Source organism: Struthio camelus, chromosome 8, assembly GCF_040807025.1.
Source record: "Struthio camelus isolate bStrCam1 chromosome 8, bStrCam1.hap1, whole genome shotgun sequence".
Classification (NCBI taxonomy): domain Eukaryota; kingdom Metazoa; phylum Chordata; class Aves; order Struthioniformes; family Struthionidae; genus Struthio; species Struthio camelus.
The window spans coordinates 34,935,715-34,954,014 of NC_090949.1; the positions used below are offsets into that span (position 1 = coordinate 34,935,715).

The 18,300-nt window shown below is 47.7% G+C and overlaps 1 protein-coding gene across 16 annotated transcripts in view; it reads left to right on the forward strand.

The window, feature by feature from the left end:
* NFIA (nuclear factor I A) overlaps nt 1-18,300 on the forward strand; it is a 365,719-nt gene that overhangs the window by 148,708 nt on the left and 198,711 nt on the right. The gene's annotated exons all lie outside the window — the stretch shown is intronic.

Below are 18,300 nucleotides of genomic sequence, written 5' to 3' on the forward strand. Positions count from 1 at the left end.
ACCAGAAACGTTCGCACATCTGCGACCTGGGAGCCGAAAGGGGAGGGCTCTCCTTCCCCGAGCTTATCCCACTGAAAATCACTTCTTTACTCTCTTGTCTAGGGTGATATTTGCAATTAATGTCCTAATAAGGCAATCTAAAAATGGCACTGTTGCTACCCATATTTGTACACAGGCTTGTGCGCGACTGGATTCCTCGGACTTGTCTACACACGGACAATTGCAATTAATGTGAAACAACTTTAAAGTGGATTACCTAAACTGCATTACATCTTTGTGTAGACACTCTCATTTAGAAAGAACATGGCCTTAATTTGGTTTGGTTTAATTTGCTTTAGAAATGTAATGAAGCTCCTTTTAAGTCTGAACAAGAAGTTTACACAGGGATTTAATGCAATTTAATTAATCTACTTTAAATTCACAATTTTAATGGATTTGGATGGACTTTCCTTTAGTGTGCTCCTGAAGAGGTAGCAACATAGCACTGCCAGCCACCTGGCAAGATGACCTTAGGCTTGTTGAATGTAAAGAGCTGTTGCAAGGATGCATAATGTGTCCCGATCCCAGAGTCTCCTACATGGACATAGAAGTTAAAAAGTCCTAGTGGTCTGGCCACTGCCAGGAAGTCCTTTAGTGCAGTACATTATGCGCAGGGAAGCGATGCTCATGCTGTGATAAGCCACTGTCCTCCCAAGGGCTTTGGGTTCCTGTGTCTCCCACCGAACTGTCTGTCTCATGTGAAAGGGGTGTTTTTGGAAGATGTGGACGAAATCAGAAGAAGGCACAACGGCCCCGTTCAGCTCTGAAATGGCTACATCACACTTTGCTGACCACTGAAATGGTTTCCGGTTCTCAACCAACTAATGCAGTGGTTTTGCAATATTGGCAAACCCACAAATAAACCTTCTGTATGAGGAGCGGAGCCCTGAAAAACCATGTTTGTCTTGGGGGAGGCTGGCTGCTTCTGCAAAGCTGCAGTTATCTTCATTTATTTATCATCAGTAGAAATTCCCTCTTTGCTCATTGTGGAAATTACCTCTCTTTGCAACACTCGCGTTTCTCCGGGTTCAGGTCGTCAGCCTTAAACTTAGCACAGACCTTTGGCAAATGCAGTTTTTAGGCAGCGCTTTTTGCTTCGGGGGATTGCACAACATTTTCTTCCCAGGAACCAGAGAGGTGCTTTGCTCATCAATCCCAGCCCATCTGAGCCCCAGAGCTCCTGCTTTGCTTTCCTCGGCCTCGCTCCTCGGAAGGGTCTCCAGCACCACTGGGTCCCCCAACCTTGTTTCGGGCTATGGTCTCACATGTTCCTCTGTTATTAAATAGATGAGCATTTAACTTTGCTTTGATCGAGGCCACGCAGGAGGTCAGCTCTGACCTCAGAGTCTCCCCTCAGAGCAGGTTGCAGTGAGCACGTGACATGTTAGTGCTCAGAGCACTTTCTTGCTTATTCAAGGATTAAAAAATACCAAACTGGTGATTTATCAGCCCTCCTGCGATACATGCTGCTGCCTAGTAGCTGATGGGTAAATTGTGGTGAAACAGAGGCTTTGCAGAGTTGTGTGTGTTTGGGTCGTGAGGTCTCATTTTTAGGGAGGGTTTTAGGTGGAAGCAAGGGGCAATCAGCTGCAGTTTGCCTTGATGAGGCTAACAGGGGAACGCGTTCGGTTATCGCCATCCCCGTTGCTCCTGAAAGAGCACCTTGCAACCACCCCTGAAGGCCAGCTAGGAACAAGACCCTATTTTACTGGATAGACAGAGATTTACTGGCAATCTCTGCCCCAAAGACCTTGCATCAAGCCTTAGAGAGAGCAGGGAGAAGGGTTGTCATTGCTGAGCCGAGCACTAAGAGGAGCACCAGGGTTCGGGGGCAGAGGAGATGACCTGGATCTCGCAGGGAGGTTCTGTCCAAGAGCCATCAGCAGGAAAAGGAAGGGGCTGATGAGAGGGGGTAAAACATCTGGGGCAAAAAGCAAAGAAACGAAGCCGATGTCCAAAGAAACGAAGCGCCGCGGCTCCCGTGGGCGGCAGGAGGGATTACCCCGCGTTTCTCGCTCGCGGAGAGCGTGTCCCAGAGCGTGGGCACCTCCCTGCTGCTCGCGCCGGAGCCTTGGGCGCAGCTCAGGCTTCGTTTGTAAACATTAAAGTGCTTTTTATGATTGCTACGCCGGTGCCAAAACCAAACACGCGCTCGCTCGCAGGCTTTCATCGTGCTCCCATGTTGCCACGGTCAAAAAATGATGTAATTTATTTAACGAGAGGTCTGCCACCAACTGCAAGCTCCAAAATGCCCATTTTTAATTACAAACTTCTCTTTTGCAATGCGTGGATTTCACTCCTGGTTCAAAGGAGGGGGAGAAAAGTGCTCCTTACCTTTTGAACTTGGAAGTTTCCAGGCGAAACAAAGTAAGGGAAATTTTCTGTAGATAAATGCCTAGTAGTATTCCTGTGTTTATCCTAAATTTAGGGTCAACCCATTTTCTCAGACATACAAGGGGACAAGGGAGTTAAAACCAAATTGATGGCGAGTGTCTGGATAGAGACAGTTTTTCCAAGAGTCGTAAAAAGATTGCATTTGATAGGAATTTTTCATTTAGCTGTGGAAGTAATTATAAGGGAAGATCTCGTATCACTGTAAAGCTAGCCGCTAGATTAGCTAGCTATTCATATATTTTATTGGTAAAAAATATGACGGGGGGATTATTGTGCGAGGACTTTGTGGAAAATAAAAGAGATAAAAGCAGTTTAACTGTCAGTGCATTAAGGCTGTGGTTTGCGCTGCGCAGCGTTGCCGACCGGCAGGGACGCTGGGGCTTTGAAGACTATCGTTTTGCTTTTGAGCTAGTCATGCAATGTTTTTGGAGCTGGCGAGAATAACGAGCCCAGGTGGCTGAAGACCGTAGTTAAAAATTCAGTTACCGAGGGGGATTCCACCCTTGCTTTGGCCAAAGAAGTCCTTCCTCGACTGTCGAAGCGTCCTCGCTGGCGTGGGTTGGGACGGGGAGGGCAATCGGACGATTGGCGTAGGCTTTCCCTGAACGTGTCTTTCTTCCCTTAGGGTTTTTTCTTTGGTCGGGGTTTTTTTTTCCCCACCGTCCTCGTCCGTGATTTTGGCTGCCAGGCGCTCGGAAGCGGCGGGCAGCGGCTGCGGCGAGCCCACGACCCGCGGGCGCGGGCAGGGCGCAGCGAGCGTGCCACCGCCGCCGCCGCCGCCGCGGCCCGGCGCCTGCATCTGGGCAGCACATGTGGCTGCGCCGGCGGCGCGCTGGGCTGCTTGCGGGGGGAGAGGGCAGCCCGCAGCCCGGCCGCCTGCCTGCAGCGCTGCTGACTGCGACAAGTGATTGCCACTGGGAAGCTGGCTTTCCTCGAGGGAGGAGGCTTCCACGGCTTCGCTGCGGGAGAGGGCCGGGGAAGGAAGCTGGAGACCAGCCGTGCCACCGGTCCGCAGCACGGAGGCCCTTCTCTGTGCCTAACTTGGGTGGAGTGCAGAAAAACGGGCAGGCTCCGATTTAGGAAAGCACTTGGTTTGGAGAGCTTGAGTTGCAGGCTTGAGTGCATCCTCTTCAGCAAGGCGCTAAAGCCGGTGCCTTCTTTAATATATAGCTTTCTTTATGTGAGATAACTTATTTGCAGCCTAAAACTTGCACCTTACCTTGTTCAGAGCCTGGTCCTACAATATTCTCGATTCATCCGGGCTCCTCATGCGTGTAACTACAGAGTCGGCTTGTGCTTAATGGGTTGCACCGCTTAGAGTTTGCAGGTTTGGACACTTTAACGTCTTGCTCTCTTCTGTTTTGCTTGCCAAAGTGTTTTCATTAGCACAGCATTCATGCATGTGAGATTGTAGCTAACCGATATAATTAACCAGCGTGTCAAAGGCTATTTGTTTATTGCACATGCAACGGCTTTGCTGTAGTAAGAGACCCTTTCTGCTGACACAGTGTGAATGTAAACACGCTAAACTCGAGTAATAGCCTCGAACCGGATGTGGAAGTTAGGAACAATGATTGTACTTAAAAGAGGCTAAAATAATGGAGCGGATTTGACTAAACATGATCAGCGGGTACAGAAAGGAAGAAGGATGAGGAAAAAAAAATTGTTGGAAAATTCTCCCCCCACCATGATTATTATAATTTTCCATAAAGTTAACTGATCTTTGGTGATCAATAAAGCCAAATGATGACTAAAAATAAATTTACTGACTGCAGGGCAGAAACTGTTGGAATCCTTTTTGGAGGCAATGATATATGGTGGTTGCTTCCCTGCCTTTGAATCAGTTCTTCCTTTTTGATATTTTATTTCCTTCCATGTCTTTGCTGTCTTTTTAGCTCCCAAGAATAACGTTATTCAGAAACACAAATGTCTTCTGTTATCAGGTGCCTTGACTGTGAACTCTTTGGCCCTGCCATAGATCATGTCTCTTTACCATCATTTTGGACATCAGTGCAGCTTTTACTGGATCTTTCCAGTAATTCTTTCATTTTATTTAATTATAAATAAATACTGCTAGGGTGGTCCTCGCAGCAGGACCCAGCAGTTACTACATTGTGGAGTGTGAACCATAGTGTCTATATATGAAGTACTGAACGTGTAGTTTGTAATGAAAAGATGGCGAGTCGCATGCGTAAAGTTCTGCAAGAAGTTTTGAGGGTTGGCAGTGGTTTGTATCCCAACAAACTGGCACGTTGCTGCTGTGGAAGTAAACGTCAGGAGCTTTTGTCCCTTTCTGTTGTAGGTTTCCCAGAATCCCCACTCAGGCTCCCTCCTCTACCTCCTCTTCAAAGCAATTGCTTCTGCTCACATGGCTCCAATTCCCATAACCACCAGTCCACTCCTCTCCTGGTCTGCCCGCCTTTATTCAGTCTCACAGCTCAGTCCTGTCCTATAACTACTTCTCCGGAAGCAGTTAAGCCATCAGCTTTATTTAACACCATCAAAACTGACTTTCTTGTTTCCTTCTCTTCCCTCTACTGCTTATTCTCTCTTCCCCCTGTCGCTGGAACCTCTGACAACTGCTAGCCAAAACCTGTGCTCCATCTTCAACTTCTTGTTCGGCAAACGTGCAAGCAATTTGTACCTCTCTGTCTTGCTCTTGCCCTGCCCATCCCTCAACATATGATTGCTCTTTTTCTCTAGTCCCTGCTGCTACAAAGCTGTAAATTCTGTGGCCTGGATTTTCTCAACCTCTTCCGTCTAGGCCTTCTCAAGCCCTCTCACGCTGGTATCAGATTTTATCCCTGGCCTTTGACTCTGACTATGTCATCCCTTTTCTGCATGCTTTCAGTTACTCCCTCTTGCTCCGTGCAAGCGTCTCGTCTCTAACTCCCAGGCATGCTATCCCTTAGCACTCCCACATCTATTCACCCATCTCCTTCGCTCTGCCCCCTCTTCCCCCCTCTCCCTTCTCTCTCTTCCAGCCTCTGTTGCCCCTTGAGCCAGAAGCATCTCTGTCTTTCTCCACCTGTCACTCCTCTGAAAAGTCACCGTCCTTTCTGTCTTAGGTGCATCCCTATGACCCCCCTTTGCCTGCGTGCCTTCTGGCCACAGGGCTTGTCCATGATCCTACGCCGTTCCTGTAAAGGAAACCAAATACCTTGTCTATCTACGCAGTCCTTTCCATGTTAACTTTTCACCTGCTCCCTCTTTGCACTTTGTTGTTGTCTTTGGCTTATCTTGCATGGCGATCTCTTCAGGGCACAGTGGTCTGTATGTTCTTATAATTCATCCTGTGCCTAGTGCAATGGAGCCTTTATGCTATTGGGTATGTGGGAACATTTCTCATGCAAACAACTAACAGCTAGAAAGGGAGTTAAAAAATTAGCAAGGACTCAAAACCCATGTCAGATACTCCCCTCAAGGAGTGGGGAAAAAAATTGTTTATTCTGGCCCCAAATTTTAATCACCCAAGGGCTGTTAAGATAAAAATAGTCAGTTCTGCCTTCTGTTTATGGTATACTTGGTTGAGTGCAAGCCAATTTTGAAGCTGAACATACTGTCTGCTATTTTTGCTTGATTTTAGATTCCACATTTTAAATAGTTTCTTTAACAAGAAGCATATTTTCACTGATACAAACTTAGCTTGAGGAGAAGCATCCTGAAGTTCTAGCCATATTGAAGATCAGTGAAATGTAGTAAACTCTGGTTTTAAGGGTTTTGTTTTCTCCAAGAGCTGAAATGAAGAGTGTGTTCTGGCAACAAGTGCTGGCACGTTGTTCATTAAAAGCTCTCTTCCGAGCTTTGGTTCCCACACACATGTGCCCTCATTCTTCAGTAGAGCTTCCAGGCAAGGGCATTGGCAGTGCTCGAGTCTGATCTTCAGCCATACAATTTGTCTTAATTGTGTACTAGCATCTCGGCAAGACTTAGCTCACGGGTGGCCACAGCAAGGGGCCACATGCAAACCGATGAGCTTCTTAATGTGGCCTGCCCGGCAATCAGATGATTTAATTATCTGTGCCCGTCCTAAGCTGATTGGCTGCTCACCATCCAGTCTGCCCTCAGGCACGACGCGCTTAACCACATGCAGCCATGGGGGCAGCTGCATTTGATCTTATTCACCAACGCTAGGGTCCATCCCTGACAACAGCCTCTCTGTTCGGGGCTTTCTTTTCCTTCCTTTCTCTCCCATTTCGTTTGGCACTGTGCCCCCGGAATCATTTATGTGTAGGGGAGGATGAGAGCGTTGGATGGCAGGAACTTAAAACATGTAGTTGGGTGTTGACAATCCCAGTGATTAATTGATCCTCCAAGGATCCAAGATGATTTGCTGAAGCATCAATAATAGAAATCCTGTCATTACACACTGTTTACTAGGTCTTTTTGCGGGAAGACATCCTGTCTGGCTGCGTGTCTGCACCATGTGCTGCTCTCGCACGAGGCCTCCTGCCACTCTAGGACATAAGGGACCCGGCTATTGCCCACAAACTTTCTTCCATCACACAATGCTCTCACATGTTGTAGAAAAATTGAGTATTTCCCATGCACGGATTATTTTCAAAAGTAGACAGAATCACAGAATCACAGAATCGTTTAGGTTGGAAGGGACCTCTGGAGATCATCTAGTCCAACCTCCCTGCTCAAGCAGGGTCACCTAGAGCCTATTGCCCAGGATCACATCCAGACGGGTTTTGAATATCTCCAGGGAAGGAGACTCCACTACCTCTCTGGGCAACCTGTTCCAGACGGAGCAAAGCCTTGTTTCCCCCATCACTGCTGGTGCTTCTGTCAACTACTTCATTTCCCTTTAACTAGCACAGAAGCCTGAGGCCAGCTTTAGCCCTCGTTTGGGTGGAACGTAAAGGCAGAGAGGCTGCGGTCCAGTGGCGGGGAGGTTTTGCTGGTGACAGCTCCAGAAGCCACCAGATAGTTTTTGAGAAAAGCTATTTGAACACTCATGGCATATTTGCCCCTCGTGTCTCCTGCCTCCACCATGTGTCAAGCGCTTTAAGGACAGGACACAGTATATGAGAAGAACAGTAGGACCAGGATGACCCTCTGCTACGTGCTGAGATCACAGATATCTCCGGGGGTGACCTCCTGCCATCCCACTTTCTTCTTATCTGACCAAGCTGAAATGTAGTTATGCATCTGTCTCATTCGTATCTGTGAAGTTGGCTCTGCTGCCTATCGATAGCAAGGAAACAAAAGGATATGGTATCCAGGCAGGATAGCTTATTAGTTTAAATTACATCCAAGGCTTTCCTCAGGGGTACTCTAGGCATACTGTCCTGCCTGTGCAAGCTGAAAAAAGGCAAATCTTTCTGATGGTCTGGCTTAGCATGCTGAAGTGTCTGCCTGAATGCACGCTGAATATTTGTACCCTTCCCCTTAAATGTGCTAATGGCAATAATAACAGAGTGCTGCATATTGAGAATGCTTTTCCTGTAAGGAGCTCCCAGGTTTCGGAAAACGTTGAATAATCCTCCCGACAACTAGTCTCTGACATGAGCAGGGTCTCATCCCCCTCCTACCTCTTGCTCTCCAAACATGTGATTTCAGTATGGTAGATGCTTTAGAAATCTTCTGAACTGGAGAGGTGGTTCAGCGCGATCGTACAACGCTGCGTGCATCCCGTGCTGACTTGCACGGAAGACACACAGGTGTATTCCACGGCTGAATTCTGCCCAGGGACGCTGTGATTTTTTTTCATCTGTATTAGCAGGTGCATCAGATATTCTCCTTTGTTGTAACTCTCTTGTGCTGGGCCAAGAAAGACTACCCTTTGGGTCATTAATACTTCTCAGACGTTCTGGTAGAATATAAAGTCTGAATGCTTTACTATATGCTTTAGGAAACACTTGTACCTCTCTCTGCTTTCATTCACAATGGTGTCTAGAGTGGAGGACATATCCCTGGGTGAGGAAAAAATCATCCAAAAGGGCTTGATTCTGCAAAGTACCAAGAGTATTTTATTCTTTAACCAGTGTGACGTGGGAGCGGGAAGAGCCTTGCAGGAAGCAGATAGCTTTCAGGATCGACTTCAGCTCCCGAATCCTTTTCCTTTCGTTGTTTTGCTGAACTCCACTGGAATTGCGTCTGGAAACTCTAATAATCGGTGCAGATTGTCACCACATTAAAGGATTCTCTACCAGGGCCACCAGGCTCATTACATTCTTCTTGAAATCTTGTTTATAAGCATCCCCTGGCGTTGCAGCGAAGCCCCGGGTGAGGGCTGCACCTAGGGAAGAAGGTGGGTTTGGGGCTCAACATATTTCATCTCTTGTGCTGCACTGTGCAGGAGCTTCCACTTTGTCCCCAGCTGCAGTCTCTAAAGCCACCTCTGCCACCACTCCAAAATTATTCTGCTGCGTGACGTGCAAGGCATTTGCAAACCTGGGATGGCTAGATGGTATGGCAGAATGGGACAGCTGATTTTAATTATTTTATATATAAATAACTTTCAGATAGTTTGCAAGTTTGGCAATCACTGCCAGCGTAACAGTGTGACCTTGCTACTCTTACCCCATTCCTCCGAGTGTTTGTCTCACTCACTCTTTTTTCCATATCTTAAATTAGATTGCAAGTGGCTGGGCAAGGATCCGTGGCTGCCACTGCCTCCGTAGAGCGCTGCAGGATCCCCAGGCTTCGGGGCTGCGCTCTGCTAACGCCGGATAGGAATGAAACATTGGGTTTGGTCCACCAAGTCCATTGGGATGGGAGAGACCCCTCTGATTTATCCCTGGGCAGTGGGTCAGTCCCATCACTTTGCTCCTGGGGATGTGGAAGGTTGCTGCCAGCGCTCGGACATGGCGCGAGCTGGGGCCGGCTTCGCCCCGGCTTTCCTCGAGGGGTAAGCGGAGGCAGGAGGAAATGGGGCACCGGTGTCCTGGGTTTTAGCACTTTGGGGAGTTTATTAGTGTTGACAGCGTGTGAACTTGACATCTTTTGTAATAACGCGGTTTTCAAATCTGCATTATTCATGCACACTTTTGAATACAGGCCCACTGTGTAAGTTCGGCAGGAAAAAATAAATGTCAGCATCCTTGAAGAGTATGTGAGATTTCACGTTGCAGAATAACAGCTCCGGCTGCTTACACCACTGATGGGAGTAAAGGGCGGGAAGAAGAAAGTATGTACTTACATGTGTATCCCTGCAGTCAGCCTGAACAGAATTTCTGATGACAACTGGAGAGATTAGTTAGAAATGATTCCAGCCACGCAGATCCGTAATATTTCATATTTTTGTTAATAATTGAGGTTTGTTCTCTTGCTCTTTGTTTATGATACAAATAAGTATGTAAGAACTGGATGGTTCTGAATGAATTCATCACAGGAAACACCCTTTCACTCTTAGGTTAACACTTAAAATTAAACCATGGAGCAGATGGCTAAGGATGCACTGGCTGGATAAGCCAGACAACTGCACCGGTGGATTGAAATGTAATTACACCCATGAATATTATTTGCAAGAGTAAGTGATAGTTAAAAAACTTTCGTTTCTTCTTAAGCACACAGCGAAGCCAAGCTGTGAATGAATAAATAATGCCAAGATGACTAAATACAAAAAAAAATCCATGTTTTAATTCAAACTTCTGGAGGACTTGCATCTGGGTCTGTAGTTGGAGACTGCAGTCTCCCCGGCTCTGTCTCGGCCAGACTGGCCAGGGCCCGGTCTCAGAGCAGAGCCTGCCTGTTCCTACGCTGTCATCCCAGAGGGAAAGGACAAAAAGGAGGTAGTTAAAAAAATATGCAAGCAAATAAAAAATTGCTTGTTAGGTCAAATTAACACATTGTTATTATTGTTCTTACTGCTGCTGTTGCTTTCAAAAGTCCTAGGTGTTTTACAGAACAAATACAGTTGCCGTCCCTGTAACGGAGATACAGCGCTTACGGTCTAATCACTCGATTGTCTTCACGCCTGGTGTTAAAGCTATTCAAAAGCCGGATCGTTCCAAATTATCGAGGAGCCTTTTTTGCCTGACTACGTACACACGGGGCCTTCCAAGTAAAACGCGTGCATTTTCCATGGTAGGAGCCTTTCTTCCAAAGGCAAGCAGAGCAGGCAGGACCGAAGCGCTCGGGTCGGCCCGCCAGCCCCGCTGCACCCCAGGTGGGGTCCAGCTGGGGCTGGCGGAGGCCCGTGGCGCGACGCGCGCGCAGACGGCGGCAGAAGGAGACGGGGAGCGCCGCGGTTGTTTCGCCCGGGTCTGCGCTGCGTGCGCTCGCTCACGGAGTCAAGTGTACGCACGGCTCTTGCAGCACTCCAGCGGTTTTGAATTGCTTGACGTTTGTGGAAGCACTCAAATCTCCGTCTCTTTGCAACTCAAGGGCCTACACAATATCCGAAGCGCGGCTTCGTTTTGAAACCGAGGCGATCGGCACCCTCGTCGCCTGGTTTCAAACACAAGGATGTGTTGTTATACACACACACACCCCCCCCCCGCACGCACACACATCTAATACGCGGAGAGGGGAGGGGGAAGCGAGAGCGAGGGCGAAATTAGCGCCGACGGCAGAGCCTGGCCGGGCTTGAATGCGCTTTCCCACTAAGGCTGAGAAGTAACAAAATAAGATTGCGGCCCATGAATGTCACGTCATTGAGAAAGGGGAGCTTAGAAATAGCCCAAAAGATAAAGGCGGGCATTTATCCCCGCGATTGTTTGGCAGAAAAAGCGATTTACATAGTCTGCTGATGGTCAATCAAGAACATGCTGCAAGGGGCCTGCTGGTTGTCTCCGACAGAGCTGACGTTTTTACTGGTCGAGTTTTGTTTCAACTTAATGAAGTAACTACTTTGCCTGCTTCCAGGCACTGGCAGGGAAGGTTTGTAAACTCCTTGCCTTTGTTGGGGTGACTGAAGTATTTTTTTCTTCCTTTTAACCAGCCATTTTTGTTTCTTCCCCAGTTCGTGGGCAGAGACAAAGGGTGCGTTTACTGTAAAATAAAAAAAGGGAAGGGGGGGGGGGGAGCCGTAGACCTGGTTTGCATCTTGAGTCCTGAAAAGGCCTTTTTTTATGCCGGGGAAGGGCAGAGCCTCGGTGAAGGCAGGGCAGGGCAGGGCGCCCGGCGGCGGGCCACGGCGGCGGTCGACGGCCCCTTGAAACCCAAGACGGGGGGCTGCGCGCGGGCGGCCCGGCCTTGCCCTCCGCCCGGAAAGGGGAGGCGGCGCCCGGCGGTGGCAGCCGGGGGCCGGCATCGCTCCCCTCTTCTTCTCCTCGCTGGGAAGGGCGCGGTGAGCTGGACCACCTGGCGCCGGCTCAGTCAGACCGACCTCGCCTGACGCCGACCGCCGCTCTTTGGTAGGAAACCATCGCACGAATCCTTTTCGGTTTTTTTTTTTTTTTTTTTTTGGTTTCGGGCGTGAAAAAAAGGCTGACGCTTTTTAGTATCAGCCTACTTGGGCGTAGCTTGCGGGCGGGCCGCAACGGCGCTCGAAGCGGTGGGGGGTGCGTCGGCCGGCCTGGCTCCGCTCCGCCGTGCAATAATAATTGCAGATATTTAAAAATGTATGTATCTCCCATCTTTCCCATATGGGCTCCTTAGGCAACACGACCTTCTGTGGCCATTATCTGACCCCCCTTACACTTGGATTACTCGGTACAAAGCAAATTTATGGTTGTTTATTCTCTCCTCCTATCAGCTATTAGTGCCTAATCATATGGTCTATCGATCATGTGATTAATCGCCTGCCTAAGGAGGCAGCAGGTCCCGGGGAAAGCTGCGCCGCACCAGGCTGAACTCCAACCTCTTAGACAAACGCCAGGAGTAGAGGCATCCGTCACTGCCTGCCGCCCCGGGCTGCCCCGCGGTGGCAGCGCCGGCAGGCGAAGCCCCCGGCCCGGCTCGGCCGGCCCAGGCAGCCGCGCTCTGCCTTCCCCTTTCCGAAGGCCGAAAAAACTCCACCTGGCTGAGCGGGCACACAACTGGAAACGGGATGATTTCCAGTGCGTCCTATAAATAATGATCAAAGAGGGAAATATGTGGGCCTTATTACAGCAGTGCCCGCTAGTGCCGCTATAATTAAGGGGCTGTCAGCGTTTCTATTATAAACCCTTATTTTCAAGGGTTTATAACTCGGCCGTAAAATTTTGCTCTGGCTGAGCCTTGGCATGAAAAGTCTCAGCGTGTGACCAGTATTTCTTGTTACCAAATTGTTAAAAAACTACCGATCAGGCCTATTTTAATTATGGCAACATACCTGCACCTTTGTGTTTCGGAACCATTTTGACTTCTTAAACAAGCAGCTCGTTATTAAAATGAAATTAGCATGCTAAAACCAAAAGCATGCACTAAGCGTACAGTATTTCACCCAAAATGCCCTAAAATGAATGCCACATGCGCTTCTGGGAGTTGCTTTCGGGGCAGAGCGCCCGCACCCTGCCCACGGCTGCAGCATCCTGGGACAGCATCCCACAAGGAGCTGCAGCGACCCAGGTTTTGCCTGTGCGGCAGGAGTTAAAGACAGCGGGTTGGTTTCAGTCAATTATTCTGTGTAAGCGCAGAGTAGCTGCGTGGACTTCAGCACCCGGTTATGCTTAGTTTTAGCCTGAGTGCTGAACTGCCGTGCTTTTTATTGGGTTACGTTATCCACTTAAGGATTTACTCTTCTCTCAGTGATCCATGCACGTTAATTCCCACTAATGAGAATTATGGCTTTGTTGAAGGGGGGAAGCTAGAGTTCAGCTTGAGTGAAGCGGAGGGAATTTCACTAGAAATACATATTAAATGTAAAAAATGTAAGCAAGGTTGCCCTACCTGTGCACCTCTCTGGTTTCAAAGGGAGCATGTTGCGTTTCCAGAAACATGTCCTTGATGTGTTAGTAAAGGACAGCAAGTTGGCTCAAAAAGATGCAGCCACTTAAAAACATTGATTCCCCCGGGACAACACGCCAAAATGCAAAAATAAATTAAACATAAGCAGATGCTGTGCCTCCTTTCCATTTTTGGCCAGCACATCCCATTATGGGACTACTAGTGGGACAACTGAGAATGACTGACATTTACTGAAACTTAAGGCCTTATTGGACTGCCCTCGCAGTAGTGATTGATAGAAATTCAGTATTACGTTTGAATCTTTCACTGACTCATTAAGGCATGTGTTGTATCAATACCGTTTTTTAGTCTGTGCTAGTTTTATACTATTTCTGCTTTTTAAAAGGACCTTACCCTGGTTATTAACACAGGCTTGGATTTTCAAAGGAGCATGAGGAAAATGCAGACCCAACTCCTATTGAAAATCGCAACCTCAAAAAGCAGAGTTCTTACCCTGGCAAGGATCCCATGTATAAGCTCTTTCCATTTCCAGAAAAATCATTGAGATGAGGCTAAGAACATTCATCTGGTGCCTGTCTAGTATATTGCCTCAACATAAACACGACCATTCTGGACCAGAAAAAGAGCCCATGACTTAAATGGATTTACACTAGCTAAGAATCTGGCCTTCGACACTCAACTTCTGACATTGCTTGAAAATAAACATTGAGCTGAACTATTCCGTGATTTAAATGGTGGTTTGAGATGCGTGCTGTTACCACGCAGTTCATTTCACAGTGAGTCTCACCACCTTTGATGGTTTCCTTAAGGCTCCAGGTATCGAAAGATTTACATGTGCATCTCAGCTGTCATTAAAAGAGAAGAAAAGAGAACAGACTATTTTTCTGACTCTTGAGAAAAGCCTGAAAACCCTCCTTGTGTGCACTTTAATCAGTCAGAAACCAGAAGGCAAAGGGAGAAAAATAAGTTTTCAAATGCCATGATGTTTGAGATGTGACATATGCTTTTTCTACGCTTAAGGTTGGCAATAGTTGTTGTATGGTGGTTACAACCTAATCAAAAAACAGGTGCGGGAGCCCAAATGGGCTCCATTTCCTCCTTTTCAATGCAATCGAGTAGATTTGGTGTCTTTTCACTACTACTGTGCCACATCATGCCTCAGTTTGCTGCAGTTTGTTTTCAGGAGATGCAATGAATAGTTGCGTATGTGCCCTAAAATTATAACACTACTTGACTATCGGTGGAGATGAGACCGCCGAGGCTCCTGAAGGGCTTACTGCTATTACCCTCCATTGGCAAGTCATACAGGCGGTTACATATTGTACAGCTGCAGGAGGGCAAAAAACACATTGGGACGGAAATAAGCACACTTGTTGGGCAATGTGCTCACACTCACTTTCATGTGCTGTGGGCCAGGGCCACCTCCAGACCTTGGTCTGTTTGGCTGGGATGGGCACATATGGCGGCGATGGACGAGAGGGTAAGGAAGCGGCGAGTATCCAGACGTCCTCGTGTTGCTTGTGAAGAGTTGCTGGTCACTGATGTTGTCCAAATCTGGGACCAGGCCAGAGCCTCTGAGCCAGCGATCAGGCTGGTCCTCTGGCCCTGGCCCTTCCCACCACTGCTGCATGTCTCTGCAGGGATCCCAAATTTTGTGCACCTCTTCTGCTACGTGCCATCCCCAGCTCGACCACCACGGGTCATTCTTACTCAAGGGTGAAGTGGGGCATCTTCTTTGCCTCCCCTCCCCCCCTCCAGGAACGTTACTTATTTAAGTTCAAATGCGGGAACGCTCTTCTGCACCGCACATTTTTGGGCTGCAGCACAGAGAAAAGCTAATGTTGTTATATATGTGGGCTTGTACAAACGGAGCTTGGAGGGCAGATTCTCAGCAGGTGTAAACTGCTCTTGCGAAGCCGTCAGTGGAGTTTTGTGGATTTATACCAGGCTAGGGACTCTCCCCTGAGTCCTGAAACTGCTTTTCTCACTGTGCAAAGAATCCCCCAGACAGCCTATGATTTCACAAAAATTGAATCTGGCCCCTTAAATATGATAATTTCCAAAGTTCAGCAGAATACATCAGCTGCGGGACAAGGACGGGGTGGGGGGGTTGGCATTTGTTATCAAGTCAAGTAAGAGTTGGTTAGCAGTAATTTCCCCGTCACAGTTAGTCTGGGTACCATTGGAAACAGAATTTGTCAGTTCTGAAGTGCACAGATTAGAAAGGAATGTGGAATTTGGAAACGTGGCAGCTTGTAGCACTGTATGGTTTAAATTAAACCTTTTTTTGGAAAGCAGAATAGCTGTAGGCCACATTTAGGGGGAAAGCAACAGCAGAGAGGGCTGGCTGTGGTTTCTGCTTTGCTGTGTAACCAGTCCACTTTCCCTTGTTTTAACACAGATTAAAAAAAAAAAAAAAAAAGGCGACTTTGGACTCTCTCTGCCCAACCACACAGCTTCTCTGCTGACCACAAAGAGGAAGCTTGGTGTAGCAGCCCTAGGATTAATACCCACTGTCTCTTAACCCAACATGGTGTGAAAACATTTTATAAGAGCTTTTTTCCCTTTCAGATGGATAGCGTGGCTAGAATTTAGACATCTTGAAACAAACATCCGCCTGCCTTTCATTGCCCTCCTTGGGGGAAGGCGAGGGACAATGCTAAATCACCACGGCCAAAGCTGTGGTTTAGAATCTGTTTGCACCCATTGCCGGAGCTCTAGCGTTGCAAATCACGGACAACTTTGTTCGTCCTGCTGAAATGACAGGAAATATAAAAACGCGTGTGCCACAAAGGCTGCGCAGTGTAGATCTCGATCAGGCGGAATATAATTGTTCTTAATGAAATGGAGATGACTAGTTCTTAACTGAGCAGCCTTTTCTTCTTTAGAAATAATAAGATTAAGATTATGGATTCTATTAATCATTTGATCAGCTTTATTCATTCATCTGATTTCCTTTACATGCAAAAATCCCTGCTCCGTACATGCCTTTATCTTTTAAGATGATGACACTTACATATTTCCTGGTGCTGTAATGTGCTGTAATGTCCTGGGCGTATACAGATTGCTCTGCTCAGATATTGTAAACTGACTATTTCCTTGTGCCAAGTACTCTGGTTGATGAAGATCTTAATAATGTGATGAACTAAACGGTATCTCTATGCACTTCGCGGAGCCTACAGCCTCCCGGCCAGCATGGCATCAGCTGCCGGGCCGTGGCTGCGGGCCGTGACCCCGGTGACAAGGAGGTGCCACGCAGCGCAGAGCGGGGACGCCTGCTGGCCCCCAAGTCCAAGTGTAATGCAGATGACCTGCGCATTAAGGGAATCTGCTTTCTTGGCGTTACGTGCGAAAGATGCTGAAAGCATGAGCGTCAAAATGTTTAGGGAATTATTAAAAGCGAAATTTGTTCCTCCACGGAGCAGTGGCAGCATTGTTATTTCATGCTTGGATGTGCCGTTGGGAAGGCTTTATTTTGTTGTCATTAGAGAAATCTCTCTGTTGTTATAACGCTTTCTATGTGTGAAGAAATACAGACATAATGTGTATCTAGTCCATTAAAACATTCTTTAGGAGCCTCCACCTGTGGCACAGCCTCTCTGTACTGCTGCTATTTTGCTGAGCACCCTTGGTAATTGTTCACTCTGTGCATTGTATGGATTAGTAGTTGCAAGGAGTAAAAAAATTACTAGTGGAAGGCTCTCTCTAACTTCTGTTAGCTGAACTGGAGAAGTTGCATTGCATCTTGATCTTTTTCATCTTGGTAGAATTATACTGTAACTAATTGAATCCATTGATCACTGTCTTGTTTTTTTCCATCTTCTTCTCAGAGGATTCATTTCATAGTGTTCTGTACATCAGTCAAGAAAATGGCTGCGGTGGAATTACCAGGGTTGATAATAAAGGTAATTTAGCCGAGTTGAAATTATTTTTTATGTATCTAAGTAGGGTAACACATTCACACATGCTGCCTTAAATCTAGTAATGAAATACCTGCATGATCTAGAGTACAGGATCCCGAAATAACTCTTCTTGATGACCGCAAAAAGTAAGAGTAGCTGAAGGAAGGACCTTTTCCAGCATGATAATGACTGAGCAATAATCAGCAACTTTAATTTCATCAAAGAACTGGTCCAGAGCAGAATAAATAACCTCTGTTTTGTGCGCTCCATGGTGCAAGGAGTATTTTTGGATTAGACAGCAAGTGCTTAACAGGCAGGAATAGCAGTAAGTGTCAGGAGAAGCAATGTAGCTGATGGTTAGAACTTCCCTATGATTTAATTTAGAAATAAGAGCCAATCTGGCCTCAGCCAGGCGGATTTTATTGTGGATGTCTGGTAGTGGCATTTAGCCCTTCCTAAGTAACTGTTTGGAAAAGGATTCTCCTACTAGATTAGGGTTGGTCTTGTCAGTAATACACAAGACAGGATGTCAGGAGATCTGAGCTGAGGTCTGCCACAGATTTCCAGTACGATTTAGGTCAAGTTATCTAATCTTGCCTGCTGACACAGTTTCACCCTGAGACAAGGTGACAGCAGAATTTGTAAAACGTTTGCTTAACAAAGAGGCATTTTCACTGTCTCGTTCTGACCCAGGTGAAGCAGGAGCAGGGATCTGTGGCTTGCAATGCTGCAAACGTTCACCCAAACCACTGGATGCCGGTGGCTGAGCAGGGAGTGAGGGGAAGCTGCCTCCGGTGCCAGCATCGCCTTTTTTCTCACTCTCACGTGGCTTCCTTGAACTCAGCCCATGGGTGCTGGAGGTCAGCACGATCGCCACCGGGTGCCACGTGCCCTCACCAGCCCTTTGCGATGGCCAAGCCTCCTGGGCAGCAAGGACCCACTGGGATGAAGAGCTGCGGTGGCTGGTGGGGGCAGAAGCGCAACCCCTGTCCAAAATCCCACTGCCAACCTCTCCTCTACTGCCGAGAGCAGAGTGCGGTCCCAAAACGGGGAGCCCCCACCCGCAGTGTTCGTCCCTGGTGGCAGAGCAGCGGCTGCTCAAGCCGCAGGGCTGCGCGCAAGCGTGTGCCCTTTGCCTAGTTCAGCACTTTTGGGGGCAACGTATAGCATTTGCAAATGGGATCTG